General features: G+C 41.8%; 1 protein-coding gene across 1 annotated transcript in view; it reads right to left on the bottom strand.

Annotated features, from left to right (window-relative positions):
• LRRC3 (leucine rich repeat containing 3) overlaps positions 1-18,514 on the bottom strand; it is a 97,121-nt gene extending 78,607 nt beyond the window's left edge. The window contains exon 1 of the mRNA XM_073645617.1: positions 18,036-18,514. The gene's annotated coding sequence lies outside the window, so the exon portion shown is untranslated. The remainder of the gene's footprint in view (positions 1-18,035) is intronic.
• Positions 18,515-19,854: the final 1,340 nt, after the last annotated feature.

Genomic DNA, 19,854 nt, shown 5'->3' with positions numbered 1-19,854 from the left:
CATTCCTCACAGACTCTTTGAAAAAAAAAGTCTTTATTTCCAACAAGATGGGGCCCCTCCACATTATTCAAGAGTAGTCCGCGAGTATCTTGATGAAACATTTCCTAATAAATGGATTGGCCGAAGAGGCCGGCACGTTCACCAGACTTGACCCCAATGGATTTTTTCTTTTGGGGAGTACTCAAGGACAAAGTTTATAGTCGAAAACCAAAAAGTGTCAGTGATTTTGAAACATTACATAAGAGATGCATTTCAGGAAATTAATACCCAAAGACACTTGTGCAAAAAAGTTTGTTGAAGAGTAAGAGGCAGACTTCAAAGCTGTGCAAATTGTAATGGAAAACAGTTTGAGCACCTGCGTTGATAAAATTTAAGGGCTTTTGTATTATTGTTCAGAATAAAATTTAATTGTCAGTGTTATGCTTGTGTTAGTAAATATAATTTTATATATAAATGAAAATAAATGTTATTTTCTGTCCACCTACTTTTCGACCACCCTGTATATATATATATATATATATACCAGGATGTGGGATATTAGTATAGAATTGGGGGACATTACCCCTATAACAGTGTCAGCAGCAGACTCCCCACCCCCATAACAGTGCATCATGACCACATTTTTTGCTTACATTTTTTTCCCCTATTTTCCTCCTCTAAAACCTAGGTCTTATGGTCCGGTGCGTCTTATAAAATACGGTATGTCACACAAAATAGTTAATAAATAACATTTTCCAAATGTTTACTTTACATAACTACAACTCTTGAAGAATATTTTTTTTTGTTAGGAAGTTATACTGTTAAAAGTTGACCAGCAATTTCTCATTTTTACAACAAAATTTGCAAAATAATTTTTTAGGGACCACATCATATTTGAAGTGACTTTGAAGGGTCTATATGACAGAAAATACCCAAAAGTTACACCATTCTAAAAACTGCACCCCTCAAGGTGCTCAAAGCCACATTCAAGAAGTTTATTAACCCTTCAGGTGCTTCACAGGAATTAATGGAATGTGGAAGGAAAAAATAAACATTTAACTTTTTTTCCACAAAAAATTTCCTTTAGACCCAATTTTTTTTACTTTTCACAAGGGCAAGAGGAGAAAATGGAACCTAAATTTGGTTTTGTAATTTCTCCTGAGCAAACTGATACTCCATATGTGGGGGAAAACCACTATTTGAGCACACGGCAGGGTTTGGAAGAGAAGGAGCCCCATTTGACTTTTTGAATGTAACATTTGCTGGTATAATTAGCGGACTCCATGTCATGTTTGGAGAGCGCCTGATGTACTTAAACAGTGGAAACTCCCCACAAGTGACACCATTTTGTAAACTAGACTGCTCAGGGAACTTATCTAAATGTGTAGTGAGCACCTTGAACTCCCAGATGCTTCACAGAAGTTTAGAACGTTCAGTTGTGAAAATAAAAGAATCACCTTTATCCCACAAAAATGTTGTTTAGCCCCAAATTTAGAATTTTCACAAGGGTAAAAGGAGAAACCGGACCCTAAAATTTGTTGTGTAATTTCTCCTGAGTACTCAGATACCCCATATGTAGGTGAAAACTACTGTTTTGGCGCACGGCAGGGCTCAGAAAGGAAGAAGTAACATTTTGGAATGCAGATTTTGATGGAATGGTCTGCAGTGTCATGTCACTTTTGGAGAGCCCCTGATGTGCCGAAACAGTGGAAACCACCCACAAGTGACCCCATTTTGGAAACTAGACAACTCAAGGAATTTATATACAGTTGTATGAAAAAGTTTGGGCACCCCTATTAATCTTAAGCTTAATGTTTTATAAAAATTGGTGTTTTTGCAACAGCTATTTCAGTTTGATATATGTAATAACTGTTGGACACAGTAATGTTTCTGCCTTGAAATGAGGTTTAGTGTACTAACAGAAAATGTGCAATCTGCATTCAAACAAAATTTGATAGGTGCATAACTATGGGCACCTCACCAGAAAAGTGACATTAATATTTAGTAGATCCTCCTTTTGCAAAAATAATAGCGTCTAGTCGCTTCCTGTAGCTTTTAATGATTTCCTGGATCCTGGATGAAGGTATTTTTGACCATTCCTCTTTACAAAACAATTCCAGTTCAGTTAAGTTTGATGGTCGCCGAGCATGGACAGCCCTCTTCAAATGATCCCACAGATGTTCAATGATATTCAGGTCTGGGGACTGGGATGGCCATTCCAGAACATTGTAATTGGTAGTAGATTTGGAGTGGTGTTTTGGATCATTGTCTTGCTGAAAGATCCATCCCCTGCGTAACTTCAACTTTGTCATTGATTCTTTAACATTATTGTCAAGAATCTGCTGATACTGAGAGGAATCCACGCGTCCCTCAACTTTAACAAGATTCCCAGTGCCGGCATTGGCCACACAGCCCCAAAGCATGATGGAACCTCCACCAAATTTTACTGTGGGTCGCAAGTGTTTTTCTTGGAATGTTGTGTTTTTTTGCCGCCATGCATAATGCCTTTTTGTATGACCAAACAACTCAATCTTGGTTTCATCAGTCCACAGGACCTTCTTCCAAAAAGAAATTGGCTTCTCCAAATGTGCTTTTGCATACTTCAGCCGACTCTGTTTGTGGCGTGCTTGCAGAAACGGCTTCTTTCGCATCACTCTCCCATACAGCTTCTCCTTGTGCAAAGTGCGTTGTATTGTTGACCGATGCACAGTGACACCATCTGCAGCAAGTTGATGCTGCAGCTCTCTGGAGGTGGTCTGAGGATTGTCCTTGACTGATCTCACCATTCTTCTTCTCTGCCTTTCTGATGTTTTTCTTGGCCTGCCACTTCTGGCCTTAACAAGAACTGTCCCTGTGTTCTTCCATTTCCTTACTATGTTCCTCACAGTGGAAACTGACAGGTTAAATCTCTGAGACAGCTTTTTGTATCCTTCCCCTGAACAACTATGTTGAATAATCTTTGTTTTCAGATCATTTGACAGTTGTTTTGAGGAGCCCATGATGCCACTCTTCAGAGGAGATTCAAACAGGAGAACAACTTGCAAGTGGCCACTTTAAGTAGCTTTTCTCATGATTGCATACACCTGGCTATGAAGTTCAAAGCTCAATGAGGTTACAAAACCAAAAAAGTGCTTTAGTAAGTCAGTAAAAAGTAGGTAGGAGTATTTAAAACAAGAAAATGATAAGGGTGCCCATACTTATGCACCTGTCAAATTTTGTTTGAATGCAGATTGCACATTTTCTGTTAGTACAATAAACCTCATTTCAAGGCAGAAACATTACTGTGTCCAACAGTTATTACATATATCAAACTGAAATAGCTGTTGCAAAAACACCAATTTTTATAAAACATTAAGTTTAAGATTAATAGGGGTGCCCAAACTTTTTCATATAACTGTAGACATGGTGAGCACCTTGAACCCACAGGTGCTTCATAGAATTTTGCAACGTTGATCTGTGAAAAAATATTTTTTTTCCACAAAAATGTTGTTTTAGCCCCAGTTATTTTCATTTTCACAAGAATAGCAGGAGAAAATGGACCCCAAAATTTGTTGTGCAATTTCTCTTGAGTACGCTGATACCCCATATGTGGAAAAAACTACTTTTGAGGCACAGTGCAATGCTCAGAAGGGAAGAAGCGCCACCTTGGAGTTCAGATTTTGCTGGACTGGTATGACTGTGCCATTTCACATTGGTAGAGCTCTTGAGGTGCCAGAAAAGCCGAACCCCCATTAGTGACCCCATTTTACAAACTACACCTCTCAATGAATTCATCTAGGGATGCAGTGATCATATTGACAACACAGGTGTGTCACAGCATTTTATACCGTTGGGCAGTGAAGAAAAGATAATTAAATTTTTACCGCCAAAATTTAGTTTTAGCCCCGGATTTTACATTTTCACACTGGGAAATAGGTAAAAATGGCACCAAAATTTGACCCCCAATTTCTGCTGAATGTACAAATACCCCATATGTGGCTGTACAGTACTGGTTAGCCACAGACTCGGTAGGGAATGAGCGCCATTTGCCTCCTGAAGCACAGATTTTCCTAGAATAGTTTGTGGACTCCATATACAGAGCCCCTAAGTGCTAGAAGAGCAGAATTCCCCCCTCAAGTGACCACTTTGGGAACTTATCTGCAGATGTAATGATGATTTTGACTCCATGGGTGTTTTCCAGAAACAAGCAGTACTGGATGTTGCTGAGTAAAAATTGCAAACTACTGTTGTGGTGACCACTATGTTGTAGTGCCTGTACATTGTGCCCAGCTCATGCTTCTGGAGATATGCACCCGTAAATTAGGCGGGCTCTCATCGCTACAGAAATACCAAATATGTTGACGCCAGATGTGGTTTAGATACACTGAGGCTTAGAAGGGAGGGGGGCATTTGGATTTGGGAGTGCAGAATTCACTGAATTTCTTTTGGGGGGCGAGGAGTCATAGCGCTTTTCCAGAGTCTTTGTACTACCAGTAACGTGGAAGCCCCTTATATTTCCGATAACATATTACAGACCTGAGTGAGGGCTTTTTTTGTGGCTTGAGTTGACCTGGCCTCCACAGTCACAAGACCTGAACCCAATCGAGATGGTTTGGGGTGAGCTGGACCGCAGAGTGAAGGCAAAAGGGCCAACAGGTACTAAGCATCTCTGGGAACTCCTTCAAGATTGTTGGAAGACCATTTCCGGTGACTACCCCTTGAAGCTCATCAAGAGAATGCCAAGAGTGTGCAAAGCAGTCATCAAAGCAAAAGGTGGCTACTTTGCAGAACCTAGAATATAAGACATATTTTCAGTTGTATCACACTTTTTTTGTTAAGTATATAATTCCACATGTGTTAATTCATAGTTTTGATGCCTTCAGTGTGAATGTACAATTTCCATAGTAAAGAAAATACAGAAAAATCTTTAAAAGATGTGTGTCCAAACTTTTGGCCTGTACTGTATATATATATACAATACAGACCAAAAGTTTGGACACACCTTCTCATTTAAAGATTTTTCTGTATTTTCATCACTATGAAAATTGTACATTCACACTGAAGGCATCAAAACTATGAATTAACACATGTAGAATTATATACTTAACAAAAAAGTGTGAAACAACTGAAAATATGTCTTATATTCTAGGTTCTTCAAAGTAGCCACCTTTTGCTTTGATGACTGCTCTGCACACTCTTGGCATTCTCTTGATGAGCTTCAAGGGGTAGTCACCGGAAATGGTCTTCCAACAATCTTGAAGGAGTTCCCAGAGATGCTTAGCACCTGTTGGCCCTTTTGCCTTCACTCTGCGGTCCAGCTCACCCCAAACCATCTCGATTGGGTTCAGGTCTGGTGACTGTGGAGGCCAGGTCATCTGGCGTAGCACCCCATCACTCTCCCTCTTGGTCAAATAGCCCTTACACAGCCTGGAGGTGTGTTTGGGGTCATTGTCCTGTTGAAAAATAAATGATGGTCCAACTAAACTAAAACCGGATGGAATAGCATGCCGCTGCAAGATACTGTGGTAGCCATGCTGGTTCAGTATGCCTTAAATTTTGAATAAATCCCCAACAGAGTCACCAGCAAAGCACCCCCACACCATCACACCTCCTCCTCCATGCTTCACGGTGGGAACCAGGCATGTAGATTTCATCCGTTCACCTTTTCTGCGTCGCACAAAGACACGGTGGTTGGAACCAAAGATCTCAAATTTGGACTCATCAGACCAAAGCACAGATTTCCACTGGTCTAATGTCCATTCCTTGTGTTCTTTAGCCCAAACAAGTCTCTTCTGCTTGTTGCCTGTCCTTAGCAGTGGTTTCCTAGCAGCTATTTTACCATGAAGGCCTGCTGCAAAAGTTTCCTCTTAACAGTTGTTGTAGAGATGTGTCTGCTGCTAGAACTCTGTGTGGCATTGACCTGGTCTCTAATCTGAGCTGCTGTTAACCTGCGATTTCTGAGGCTGGTGACTCGGATAAACTTATCCTCAGAAGCAGAGGTGACTCTTGGTCTTCCTTTCCTGGGGCGGTCCTCATGTGAGCCAGTTTCTTTGTAGCGCTTGATGGTTTTTGCAACTGCACTTGGGGACACTTTCAAAGTTTTCCCAATTTTTCGAACTGACTGACCTTCATTTCTTAAAGTAATGATGGCCACTCATTTTTCTTTACTTAGCTGCTTTTTTCTTGCCATAATACAAATTCTAACAGTCTATTGGGCCTGCACATGTGCCTTCTTGAGCAGGGGGACCTTGCGGGCACTGCAGGATTTTAAACCTTTAAGGCGTAATGTGTTACCAATGGTTTTCTTGGTGACTGTGGTCCCAGCTGCCTTGAGATCATTAACAAGTTCCCCTGTGTAGTTTTAGGCTGATCTCTCACCTTCTTCATAATCAAGGATACCCTACGAGGTGAGATTTTGCATGGTGCCCCAGATCGATGTCGATTGATAGTCATTTTGTATTTCTTCCATTTTCTTAGTATTGCACCAACAGTTGTCTCCTTCTCACCAAGCGTCTTACTTATGGTTTTGTAGCCCATTCCAGCTTTGTGCAGGTCTATGATCTTGTCCCTGACATCCTTAGAAAGCTCTTTGGTCTTGCCCATATTGTAGAGGTTAGAGTCTGACTGATTAATTAAGTCTGAGGACAGGAGTCTTTTATACAGTTGACTATGTAAGACAGCTGTCTTTAATGCAGGTAATGAGTTGATTAGGAGCATCTAACTGATCTGTAGGAGCCAGAACTCATAATGGTTTGTAGGGGATCAAATACTGATTTCTCACTGCAAAATGCAAATAAATTTATCTAATTTATACAATGTTATTTTCTTGATTTTTTTGGGGGATATTCTATCTCTCAATGTTATAATTAACCTACCCTTAAAATTATAGACTGTGGGCAACTTGCAAAAACGGCAAGGGATCAAATACTTATTTCCCCCACTGTATATGTTTTTTGGGGGAGGGATTTTTTTTTTAATATTTTTACAATTTTTATTAGCTTTTTTTTTTTGCTTTTTCACATTGTCCCAGGATGGGACATCATCTTTACACTGTCAGATCACTAATTTGATACTCTTCAATGCTTCTGCACTACAGAGCATCGACATACAGGGAGGATGTGTGTCAGCTTGTGCTCTGAGCATGAGCTGACAGGCCACTGTCCCTGGGAGAAACCTGTGGCCATCTTGGGAACCGGGGTCACCATAGAGACCATCAGCATGACGCAATCGCATCGCGTTGTGCTGATGGGAGCACAGAGGGAGCTCACTCCCTATGCAATGCCACTGTTGACAGCGGTATCACGGGTTAAACGCCCGTAATCGGTGCTAGCACTGATCATGGGTGTTGCTGTGGGGTGTCAGCTCTCACATAGACATGACACCCACATTTGATCTCGGTGGCGCTCAGCGTGAGCCCGCGCAATCCCTGTGCCATATATATATTGATCTTTGGGAGAATGCAGCTCCTGCAGTGCCGTATATATACGGCGCATATTGGGAAGGGCTTAATATTGATTGTATCACTTAAATAGTAGCCATCCTTTTTATTTGTATTTTATAAATCAGTAGTACACACGGAAGTAAGCAACTTTGTAATATATCTCATAAGAGAAATCTGCTTCTTTCTCTGACAGAATAGATCAGTCATTAATTATCAAAATTCTCAATTCTGAGGTAAAATGTGTATTCAGTGAAGACTCTTTCCCATTACTGAGATAGGAGATGGCAGTTACTAAGGATACAATTCTATGTAGACAGAAGGAAGAGCTAGAGACGGAGCTCCTCCCCCTCCTATCTACAGTAGATAGATTCTCATCAGTAGCAACTGCCATCTCCTATCTCAATAATGGGAAAGTGTCTTCACTAAATATAGATTACCTCAGAATTGAGAATTTTGATAATGAATGATCAATTCTGTCAGATAAAGAAGCAGATTTCTTTAATTTAATACAAAGTTGTTTATTTTCAAGTGTACTATTGATTTATGGAATAAAAATTAAAACGAAGGTTACACTTTAATATTGAGTAGAATTAAGTATGCTGACATCACCCTATATACCATATGAGCCTGCATACAGCCCCTATATATCATACGAGCCCACACACAGCCCCTCTATACAGGATAAGCCCTCACATAGCCCCTATATACAATATAAGCCCCCACATAGCCCCCTTAATACAACATGACGCCTCACACAGCCTTGTATATAAAGTATGAGCCCACACATAGCCCCCTGTATACAGCATGATCCCCCATATAACCTCCTATATACAGCATGATCCCCCATATAACCTCCTATATACAGCAGGAGCCCCAAAATAGCCACCCTATATGCAATATGAGCCCACACATAATCTGCTATAAACAGTACGACCCCCACATATCCTGCTATATACAGTATATGCCCCAAATAACCTCCTATATACAGTATGAGCCCCCACATAGCCCCCTATATATTGTACAGTGTGAGCCCTCACATAGCCTCCTATATACAAGCACACATCCCATATATATATATATATATATATATATATATATATATAGTGGTACATCGCCTCACCTAGCTACACATAGAGGTAGACACAGGAACGCTGTCTCTCTAAATTTCTTATTGGTTTATTAAAATGCGACATAAACCAATGTAAAGTTCATCAAAATAAACACAGCCCTTCTGGCATACCGGCAAAGCAAAAGAAGAAGTACAGCACAGTACATACATCTGTGGGGATCCGGCCGCTCAGGGTTAGAAAAAACACACGGTTCAGATTAGCACAAACACCAGCTCCTCTCTCTGAAGCTAGCCTCTCCAGATACATTGAACAAAGAATGCCTCAGAAGGCCGTCTATTTAAACCCCAGACCACAACCTGGGGTGGAAATATGGAGAACAACCTCCCGCCCGCTTTATGGTTGTTCTCAAAAACCCAGCCCTTAAAATGGCTGTTTAACCCCTCACAGCACTTAGTGTGCTGGAGAAAACTTCTAGGTTTCAAATCACTAAAGCTAATAGCCTCAGTGAAACATATCTCCCCTCCTGTACTTTTCCAGTGACTTTGTCACTAATTATATATATAAATATATATATATACAATATAGACCAAAAGTTTGGACACACCTTCTCATTTAAAGATTTTTCTGTATTTTCATCACTATGAAATTTGTACATTCACACTGAAGGCATCAAAACTATGAATTAACACATGTGGAATTATATACTTAACAAAAAAGTGTGAAACAACTGAAAATATGTCTTATATTCTAGGTTCTTCAAAGTAGCCACCTTTTGCTTTGATGACTGCTCTGCACACTCTTGGCATTCTCTTGATGAGCTTCAAGGGGTAGTCAACGGAAATGGTCTTCCAACAATCTTGAAGGAGTTCCCAGAGATGCTTAGCACCTGTTGGCCCTTTTGCCTTCACTCTGCGGTCCAGCTCACCCCAAACCATCTCGATTGGGTTCAGGTCTTGTGACTGTGGAGGCCAGGTCATCTGGCGCAGCACCCCATCACTCTCCCTCTTGGTCAAATAGCCCTTACACAGCCTGGAGGTGTGTTTGGGGTCATTGTCCTGTTGAAAAATAAATGATGGTCCAACTAAACTAAAACCGGATGGAATAGCATGCCGCTGCAAGATACTGTGGTAGCCATGCTGGTTCAGTATGCCTTAAATTTTGAATAAATCCCCAACAGAGTCACCAGCAAAGCACCCCCACACCATCACACCTCCTCCTCCATGCTTCACGGTGGGAACCAGGCATGTAGATTTCATCCGTTCACCTTTTCTGCGTCGCACAAAGACACGGTGGTTGGAACCAAAGATCTCAAATTTGGACTCATCAGACCAAAGCACAGATTTCCACTGGTCTAATGTCCATTCCTTGTGTTCTTTAGCCCAAACAAGTCTCTTCTGCTTGTTGCCTGTCCTTAGCAGTGGTTTCCTAGCAGCTATTTTACCATGAAGGCCTGCTGCAAAAGTTTCCTCTTAACAGTTGTTGTAGAGATGTGTCTGCTGCTAGAACTCTGTGTGGCATTGACCTGGTCTCTAATCTGAGCTGCTGTTAACCTGCGATTTCTGAGGCTGGTGACTCGGATAAACTTATCCTCAGAAGCAGAGGTGACTCTTGGTCTTCCTTTCCTGGGGCGGTCCTCATGTGAGCCAGTTTCTTTGTAGCGCTTGATGGTTTTTGCAACTGCACTTGGGGACACTTTCAAAGTTTTCCCAATTTTTCGAACTGACTGACCTTCATTTCTTAAAGTAATGATGGCCACTCATTTTTCTTTACTTAGCTGCTTTTTTCTTGCCATAATACAAATTCTAACAGTCTATTCAGTAGGACTATCAGCTGTGTATCTGACTCGCCCCCTGGGCCTTCTGGTGTACGGTGCTGATGGGGGTAGTAGTGGCAACCCGATCCCGTGGCTCAGGGTGGTCAGACCAAATGGCGGCAGTCTATTTATCAGTGTTTTGGAATGTCCGACTACGCCACCCGTGGATTGCGGTCAGGGATGACCGCCGCTGCAAGGCAGACCGCTGAGGCTGGTGTTGGTGTGCAGCACAGGGATAGAATAACTCCCCACAGGAAGAGTGTAGCTTCAGGGCAATGTAGGTGGATGCTGGGGGTGATGGTGCAGGCGCAGCATAAATCACACAGAGTCCAATGGTGCAGTTCAGGCCTTTTACTCACAGTTGTTATCCAAGTCACTTCCGTCGGCAAGGACTGCCTGAGCCGTGCTGCGTCCACCAGCTGAGGGGCTCGGTCAACCCCCAGGCAATTCAGGAATATGGCACAGGACCCCCTTCTATCCTTTCTCTGGCCTCTCGTGCCCCACCAGTGACCACGCTTCTGTCCGGCTGCCTCGGGCCTTCTCTGGTGAAACTTGGCGCCAATTTCCCTGACCCTATGTGGTGCCTTCCTAGCGGGTGTAGCAAGGGGTCGCACCAATAAATGATCACGACCTCCAGTTCTTGGCTGAGGGATGATTTACCTCCACCAACTTGGGAATCCAGTACCCTTCTGCGGCCTGACCCTTTACCCGATATAACGCGGGCTTGCAACGGTTGCTGTCCATTCTGCTCTCTTAGGGTCCCTTCTGCCTTCTTGTTTCTGGAGCCTTTCTACTCCTCTGTCTCTCTTCTTTCCTTCCTTCTCCTTCTCCTCTTCTCCTCTCTGGCCCCGGCCTCCTCTCCAGGCTTGCCTCGTGGAGCTGAGCTCAGGCTGAGCCACAGCTCCCTGTCAGCTCTGACTGAGCTGCTACTCTGCTTATCTCAGAACTCAGAACCCTCACTAAAGATGGCTCCCACCTTTTATCTGCTTCTCTGTGTCTGAGCTCAGGTGACCTGCACCCAATGAGCTCCTTCCTATGCTCCAGAAACCGTCCCCTTCTGCTCCTACATCACTGGGTTCTCTCCCCCCTCCCCACTCCAGCCAGGGACATGGTCAGTTGTGCCTGCATAAATGGGAGCACCGTCGAGCTGTCCCCCGGAAATGGGGTGAGTGTAAATGTGTGTGTATGCAGCTAACTGAGCCCTGGTGCACACTCCATCCTTACCTGGGAGTGAAATATCACACCTCTGGTTGAGGTGCAATACCCCTGTAGCAACCGAACCCTCGGGGCGCTACATATCCACCAGACTTCTGCACAACACAACTGATGGTCCCAACCCCATTTATAGAGGCAAGAAATCCCACTTATTAAACCTGACAGGGCACACCTGTGAAGTAAAAAACATTTCTGGTGACTACCTCTTGAAGCTCATCAAGAGAATGCCAAGAGTGTGCAAAGAAGTCATCAAAGCAAAAGGTGGCTACTTTGAAGAACCTAGAATAAGACATATTTTCAGTTGTTTCACACTTTTTTGTTAAGTATATAATTCAACATGTGTTAATTCATAGTTTTGATGCCTTCAGTGTGAATGTACAATTTTCAAAGTCATGAAAATACAGAAAAATCTTTAAATGAGAACGTGTGTCCAAACTTTTGGTCTGTACTGTACATACATACATACACACATACATACACACACACTGCTCAAAAAAATATAGGGAACACTCAAATAACACATCCTAGATCTGAATGAATGAAATATTCTCATTGAATACTTTGTTCTGTACAAAGTTGAATGTGCTGACAACAAAATCACACAAAAATCATCAATGGAAATCAAATTTAATAACCAATGGAGGCTTGGATTTGGAGTCACCCCCAAAATTAAAGTGGAAAAACACACTACAGGCTGATCCAACTTTGATATAATGGCCTTAAAACAAGTCAAAATGAGGTTCAGCATTGTGTGTGGCCTCCACGTGCCTGTATGACCTCCCTACGTCTGGGCATGCTCCTTATGAGGTTGCGGATGGTCTCCTGTGGGATCTCCTCCCAGAGCTGGACTAAAACATCAGTCAACTCCTGGACAGTCTGTGGTGCAACGTGACGTTGGTGGATGGAGCGAGACATGATGTCCCAGATGTGCTCAAACGGATTCAGGTCTGGGGAACGGGCGGGGCAGTCCATAGCTTCAATGTCTTCATCTTGCAGGAACTGCTGACACACTCCAGCCACATGAGGTCTGGCATTGTCCTGCATTAGGAGGAACCCAGGGCCAATGGCACCAGCATATGGTCTCACAAGGGATCTAAGGATCTCATCTCGGTACCTAATGGCAGTCAAGCTACCTCTGGCGAGCACATGGAGGGCTCCCCAAAGAAATGCCACCTCACACCATTACTGACTCACTGTCAAGCCGGTCATGCTGAAGGAGGTTGCAGGCAGCAGATCGCTCTCCACGGCATCTCCAGACTCTGTCACGTCTGTCACATGTGCTCAGTGTGAACCTGCTTTCATCTGTGAAGAGCACAGGGCGCCAGTGGCGACTTTGTCAATCCTGGTGTTCTGTGGCAAATGCCAAGCGTCCTGCATGGTGTTGGGCTGTGATCACAACCCCCATCTGTGGACGTTGGGCTCTCATACCACCCTCATGGAGTCGGTTTCTAACCGTTTGTGCAGACACATGCACATTTGTGGCCTGCTGGAGGTCATTTTGCAGGGCTCTGGCAGTGCTCCTCCTGTTCCTCCTTGCACAGAGGCGGAGGTAGCGGTCCTGCTGCTGGGTTGCTGCCCTCCTACGGCCCCCTCCAAGTCTCCTGGTGTACTGGCCTGTCTCCTGGTAGCGCCTCCAGCCTCTGGACACTACGCTGACAGACACAGCAAACCTTCTTGCCAGAGCTCGCATTGATGTGCCATCCTGGATGAGCTGCACTACCTGAGCAACTTCTGTGGGTTGTAGAGTCCGTCTCATGCTACCACGAGTGTGAAAGCACAACCAACATTCAAAAGTGACCAAAACATCAGCCAGAAAGCATTGGTACTGACTGAGATGTGGTCTGTGGTCCCCACCTGCAGAACCACTCCTTTATTGAGTATGTCTTGATAATTGCCAATAATTTCCATCTATTGTCTATTCCATTTGCACAACAGCATGTGAAATTGATTGTCAATCAGAGTTGCTTCCTAAGTGGACAGTTTGATTTCACAGAAGCCCAAGCAAGTCTCTTCTGCTTGTTGCCTGTCCTTAGAAGTGGTTTCCTAGCAGCTATTTTATGATGAAGGCCTGCTGCACAAAGTCTCCTCTTAACAGTTGTTGAAGAGATGTGTCTGCTGCTAGAACTCTGTGCGGCATTGACCTGGTCTCTAATCTGAGCTGCTGTTAACCTGCGATTTCTGAGGCTGGTGACTCGGATAAACTTATCCTCAGAAGCAGAGGTGACTCTTGGTCTTCCTTTCCTGGGGCGGTCCTCATGTGAGCCAGTTTCTTTGTAGCGCTTGATGGTTTTTGCAACTGCACTTGGAAACACTTTCAAAGTTTTCTCAATTTTTCAGACTGACTGACTTTCATTTCTTAAAGTAATGATGGCCACTCGTTTTTCTTTACTTAGCTGCTTTTTTCTTGCCATAATACAAATTCTAACAGTCTATTCAGTAGGACTATCAGCTGTGTAGCCACCAGACTTCTGCACAACACAACTGATGGTCCCAACCCCATTTATAAGGCAAGAAATCCCACTTATTAAACCTGACAGGGCACACCTGTGAAGTGAAAAACATTTCCGGTGACTACCTCTTGAAGCTCATCAAGAGAATGCCAAGAGCGTGCAAAGCAGTCATCAAAGCAAAAGGTGGCTACTTTGAAGAACCTAGAATATAAGACATATTTTCAGTTGTTTCACACTTTTTTGTTAAGTATATAATTCCACATGTGTTAATTCATAGTTTTGATGCCTTCAGTGTGAATGTACAATTTTCATAGTCATGAAAAATCTTTAAATGAGAAGGTGTGTCCAAACTTTTGGTCTGTACTGATTGATATATATATATATATATATATATTGTGGTAGATTGTGGTTTCTGTTTAAAGTACGGCTGATTTACTGCAGTCCTCATAAATCACATCACCAGAAAACGTAAATACAACCTTTGTCTGGCAGAAGGTAAAACATAAAATAACAAGTCCATACAATAGTGTTGTTTAGCCCTCCTGGCTTAGAGTTCAGCGTCCATGTCCTTTAGCAAAGGAATTCACACCAGGAGACCTGCAATCTCCATATTTCCAGTATTTCTGCCACAAACAGCTTAGAGATCTCACCTCCAGCCCACCACACACTAAATGCTCTGCAAGGCTGTATTTCTCTATCCTCCCAGTTCCTCCCTTACTACAGGTGCTTTAATCACCCAAGGACCAAGATGGTGGTTTAACCTACTCGTGTGCTGGAAACTTTTCACTATGCATAATCACTGCAGCTATCAATATCTGTGCTATACATCTCTCTCCCCAGTAACCTGCTAGTGACTCGGTCACAATATATACACACATACACACACATCTCAGATATACACAATCATACTATATACTGTATATATGTACACACATACAAACACATACAGACACACACACTGTATACTACATATGTACACACACAGATACACATACATGTATATTGCGGCTTCACGTGTGCAGATCCCAGGACACTGATGTAGGGGCAGCCATGATGGGCAGGAGGGGTCACAGACAGGGCTGCAGGCATCTTCCATCCCCCGGCGTCTGAACTTTGCTGTACTGTGAGACGGCCCCTCACTCTCAACTTCTATCCCTACACTGCCGGGGCAGAGGGAGAGAGATGCGCACAGGTACTACAGAGGATGTACAACAATGTTCACTGTAAGTAATACTGTACGCCCTCCGTGCACTTCATAAAGGTGCTGCAGAAGCAGGGAACCCCCTTTGTGGGTGGGGGCCCTAGGCATTTGCCTTGTTTGTCTGTCCCTAACACCGTCCCTGCATACATGTAGTTGCTAACTGCCTGCCTATTCTGCTTGACGCTGATCTCTTAGAGAGCGGGCTGTCAATTGCAGAGCAGACCGGATGAGTAAGAGCTACTCAGTTAATATGAGGTCAAATGATGCAGGAGAAAGGCTCTGAGCTGGCAGAGATCAGCACTGGGTAGAACAGGCAGGTAGTTAGCCAATATGGGCTCTAAGAACCTTCATTTTTGTAAGTACATTCTATTTAGCAACAATGCAGTTTACATCTCATGCACTCAGTCTGTTTGCATATATCTTGGCCCTTACAGTGTGCTGCGGTGTTCCTTTTTTTGTGTTTTCCAGTCATTGCAGCTTGCCCCTGTTCGCACTATATGGAGGTGCTGGTGAGTTTTTTGTTTCTTGTAGTTTACTATTAAGAGTTTGTGACTGTCTCCTTTTCTGCACTCCTCCCATCAGCCCAAGGGAGCTTTTAATTAGTGCTGGTTCCTACCTGTCCATTTAAATTGCTGGCTTATAGCCCAGGAGAGGCATGTTTGATAAGTATCAGGATAGGTACCCATCAGAGAAATGTCACCTTGCTGTGGCTGATAGGCATACATGAATTTATACACTAAGAACCTTAATTTTTGTAAGTACATTATATTTAGCAACATTACAGTTTAGATCTCATGCACTCGGTGTGTTTGCATATAACATGTCCCTTACAGAATGCTGCGGTAATCCTTTTTTTTTAGGCAGGTAGTTAGCAACGGCCTGCCTGTAAGTTCTTAGCCCCAGAGAAAAAAAAAGCAAAGTCCTGGATAACCACTTTAATATGAACCTGACAGCTGATCTATGCTGCCCGATCCAGGGGCAGCATGTATCAGGCTCTGACTGTATGATCTCAGACAGGTATGTTTGACTCTGAAAGCCTATACGCAAACATAGGGAGAAATCCAGGGCAGCGGGCGTGGAAAGCCGCAAGGGACCTGCATGTCCGACTAGTCCCGGTGGATTTGAAAGTATGTTTTTTCCTGAAATACTGCAGCGTTTCAAAGTCAAAGATGCCTATTGCCTAGCTGATATCATACAGCCGGTGCCTGGCACACGCTGCCCCAGGATTGGCAGCATGTATCAGCTGTCAGGTTATGTTTAAGTTTGCATCTGCCTTTGGTCTAGGAAAAATTAAAAAAATAAATTTTTTTGCTAACACCAATTACATTTTCCATATGGCATTACTAGGCTTCTGTTCCATTGGATTTCTTTTCCTTGACATAAAAATTGAAACCTTGTATATGTAATTAAAAATTAATTTTAAAATGTACTAAAAGCAAGAAATATGCAAATTCACCATGCAGTTTTCCCCTTGTCCTGTAGTGATGATATGCTGAGTATACGCATGGGACCACTGCAGCCAATCACTGTTATCAGCACATGCAGGCATCACTGCAAAGACCAGAGAATATCTCCAGTGGTCACATGTACATAGTCGGCATGTCATCAATGCAGGACAAGAAAAAGACCAGTGGGGATCACAAGAGAATTAGTGTTGTAGCATTAAGGAAATTAGCAAATGAGTACAAGTAATTTTTTTTACACATCACTGTTTTTAGTTAACTATTTTATATCCCAGACAATTCCTTTAAATTAATTTCTACATTTTCACTTTGTCAAAAATATCTGTGTCATGGTTACATCCCTTAATGAAACCTAGGTTCAGATGTACACAATGCCTAAATCTCATTTCTATGAATTTAAAAAAAGTGTATAAAAAATAAATAACATACAATAAAGAAAAGCAAATAAAGAGAAATAAGCAAAAAATGAACCAAGAAATGGCAACAGCGTAATACTAGTACTAGGAGTTTAAATGAAAGTTGGATTGAAGTGCAATTCAATACAAAGTTGTCAGAAGATGTAAAACACTTTAATGTTTAACCTGAGACCTCAAAGTCATAAATAGCTCAGTAATGTAGAGTATAATGATAGCATCCTGATGACACATCATATTATTCAAGCATTAGTAGAAATATATTCCTGGTAGGATGTTAACAGCAGCTGCTAACAGCTAATTCCTAAACCATGAGTGTGCAGCAAGCAGACTTCTCAAATGTAATGTAATAATAGGTTAGAAATTGCAATCAATTTTTGTATAGAATATCCTCAAAATAAGCTATATGATATTGAATGAATAATGCAGATTTCCATGTTGTTATACTGATGTTGGAGTGTGCAGGGGGTCTGTGTCCATACCTTCTCTTGGATAAACTGGAGAATTTCCTTCAGTGTACATCTGTTCAGGGAATTCCTGAAAATCTTGCGCAGCAGTTTTACATTAATTGTATCAATAATATGTCATTAATTGTGCACATTCCCTAAGAACTTATACAATTTACAGAGTGCTGGAGTACAAAAGGTTTAAAAAAAGGTGTCCCTATCCCTAACCTAAATCTTTAATGTATCAATAGCCTGTATGTCATGTACATACTCTGTAAAAAAAATATGAAGAAAAATGAAGTGTTAAAGAAGTAAAGTTCAATCAATGATTGTTTATATATAAACTAAAGAAGTAAAATACAGAATAAAAATGTATACACAATAGCTTAATAAAATAAAAATAGTTGAGACACTCAAATCATATGTTCTAGAATTGGAAGGATAAATGGGTGATATTTCTAAAATAATCGGGGTCTGCAATGCTGCCAATGCAAAGAAATATGTTTGATTCAGACAACATATGGCTAATAGTAGTATATAATGGCAAATAATCAGGAAGACTTACAGTATATGGTTGTGTCCCCAAGCTCTTTAATGTGCAACTTCAAACATTGATCCTGTTCATTCACAAAAATCTTCTGTACATTGCAGCACATTGATCATCAGCACTTCCAGCTATTCCTGCCAATGTCTCCCGCATAACACCAATCAGAATGGGAATTTGCTGTCCCAGTGTAACAAGACCCACATTGGCAGCTGTATTTTGTATTCTGATGCTAAACATGTCCAAGGGAGTCACACTCACCATGTGGATATTCAGCTATTTAACAATCACAGCTTGCTCTGCTCCAGTCAGAAATCCTGGGTAAAATGGAATGACAATGAAGAAAAAGAAAATCCAAGCAGTATAGAGAGAGAAGTGTGCCACAAGTTCCCATGCAGTGGGCACAGCAGGAGGAGGACAGGGGCAGCCCTCCTCTGGTCAGCTGCACTTGTTGCTATTTCCAGAGAGCACAGTGCCCATTCTGTGTAGCTGGTAATATCAAGCCTCACACAGACCAATCAGACTCCCTATGGGCAGTAACTGGATCTTGTCTCTACCCTGTCAGTGATATTCTTGCTAAAAAGCATTTTCTGTTTCAGGCAAACTGCTCACAGCTAACATGTACCTAATGCATTCCTCTGAGAGCCTAAGAAGGTGGATGGAGGACATTCATAAAAGATATTTTGGTTTACTATTATAGTTACTCAATATTGCCATGATTATCATAAAAACATTATTCTTCTTCAGATGTCAATATACAACTGTTGAGATTTTATATGTATATATATTTATTATATATACATATATATATATATATATATACGCACGTACATATATACTGTAGTATATATATTTGCTTTGCACATCTGACATGCATATCACTATTTATATAACACTAAACTAATATTCTCAAATATTATGTAAAAATGGTCATTAAAGAAAAGGTGAATTGTAAGCAGTCTTTTTGCAATACCATATAGCAAATGAAAAGGTACATGACACAAGCTATCCATATAAATGAGTGCTGTCATTGGCTTATACCATGGAATGAGCTGCACTCATGCCCATATAAATGTGATTAATATTTATACTGTGTTTCTCCTGAGGAAGAAGTTTGTCAAACTTCTAAATGCATAGAGAATAAACCGCATGAATCCATATTGTTGTTTTTTGGTTTCTTGCCATCCACATCCAGACTACTAGCCTCATTCTCCCTCCTATTGTTTGGTACAATGGGATTCCCATGCTGTGGTTGCTACAATAGCTGATCCAGCTTGTATCCTTCGTTGTGGGTTAATACAACCCCGATAGGTGAGCAGTTCCCATTTTTTGTCACCTAATATTATATTCCTCCCTCGGATAAGACCCTATTGGGCTTGGTGTCCCCTCCATTTTCCATTTATATAGGCACTGAGGCAGGCAATTCGTTTTATGTAAAATACTCTTCAAAAGTTTTATGCAGGTGTGTAAAAAGTGCTCCAAAATAACAATGCTTTCAAAAATAGAAATTTAGTTTATTTTTTATCAACTAACAATATGTAAAGTGAATGCGCAAAAGAGAAATCTAAGTCAAATCAATATTTAGTTATTTAGTATTATCACCCTTTGACTTTAGCACAGCATCAATTCTTTTAGTCACACCAACAGAGTTTTTGGAAGAATTCAGCAGGGAGGTTGTTTCAAATATCTTGAAGAATAACCACAGATCTGTGGATGTAAGTGTGCACAAATCCTTCTGTCTGTTCATGTAATCCCACAAAGACCTGATAATGAAGAGATCAGGACTCCGTGGGGCCATATCACTTCCAGGACTCCATGTTCTTCTTTACACTGAATATAG

Source organism: Phyllobates terribilis, unplaced genomic scaffold (assembly GCF_046119375.1).
Source record: "Phyllobates terribilis strain yellow unplaced genomic scaffold, ASM4611937v1 Scaffold_9__5_contigs__length_417890890, whole genome shotgun sequence".
Lineage (NCBI taxonomy): Eukaryota > Metazoa > Chordata > Amphibia > Anura > Dendrobatidae > Phyllobates > Phyllobates terribilis.
This window is presented reverse-complemented; position numbering and strand designations above follow the sequence as displayed.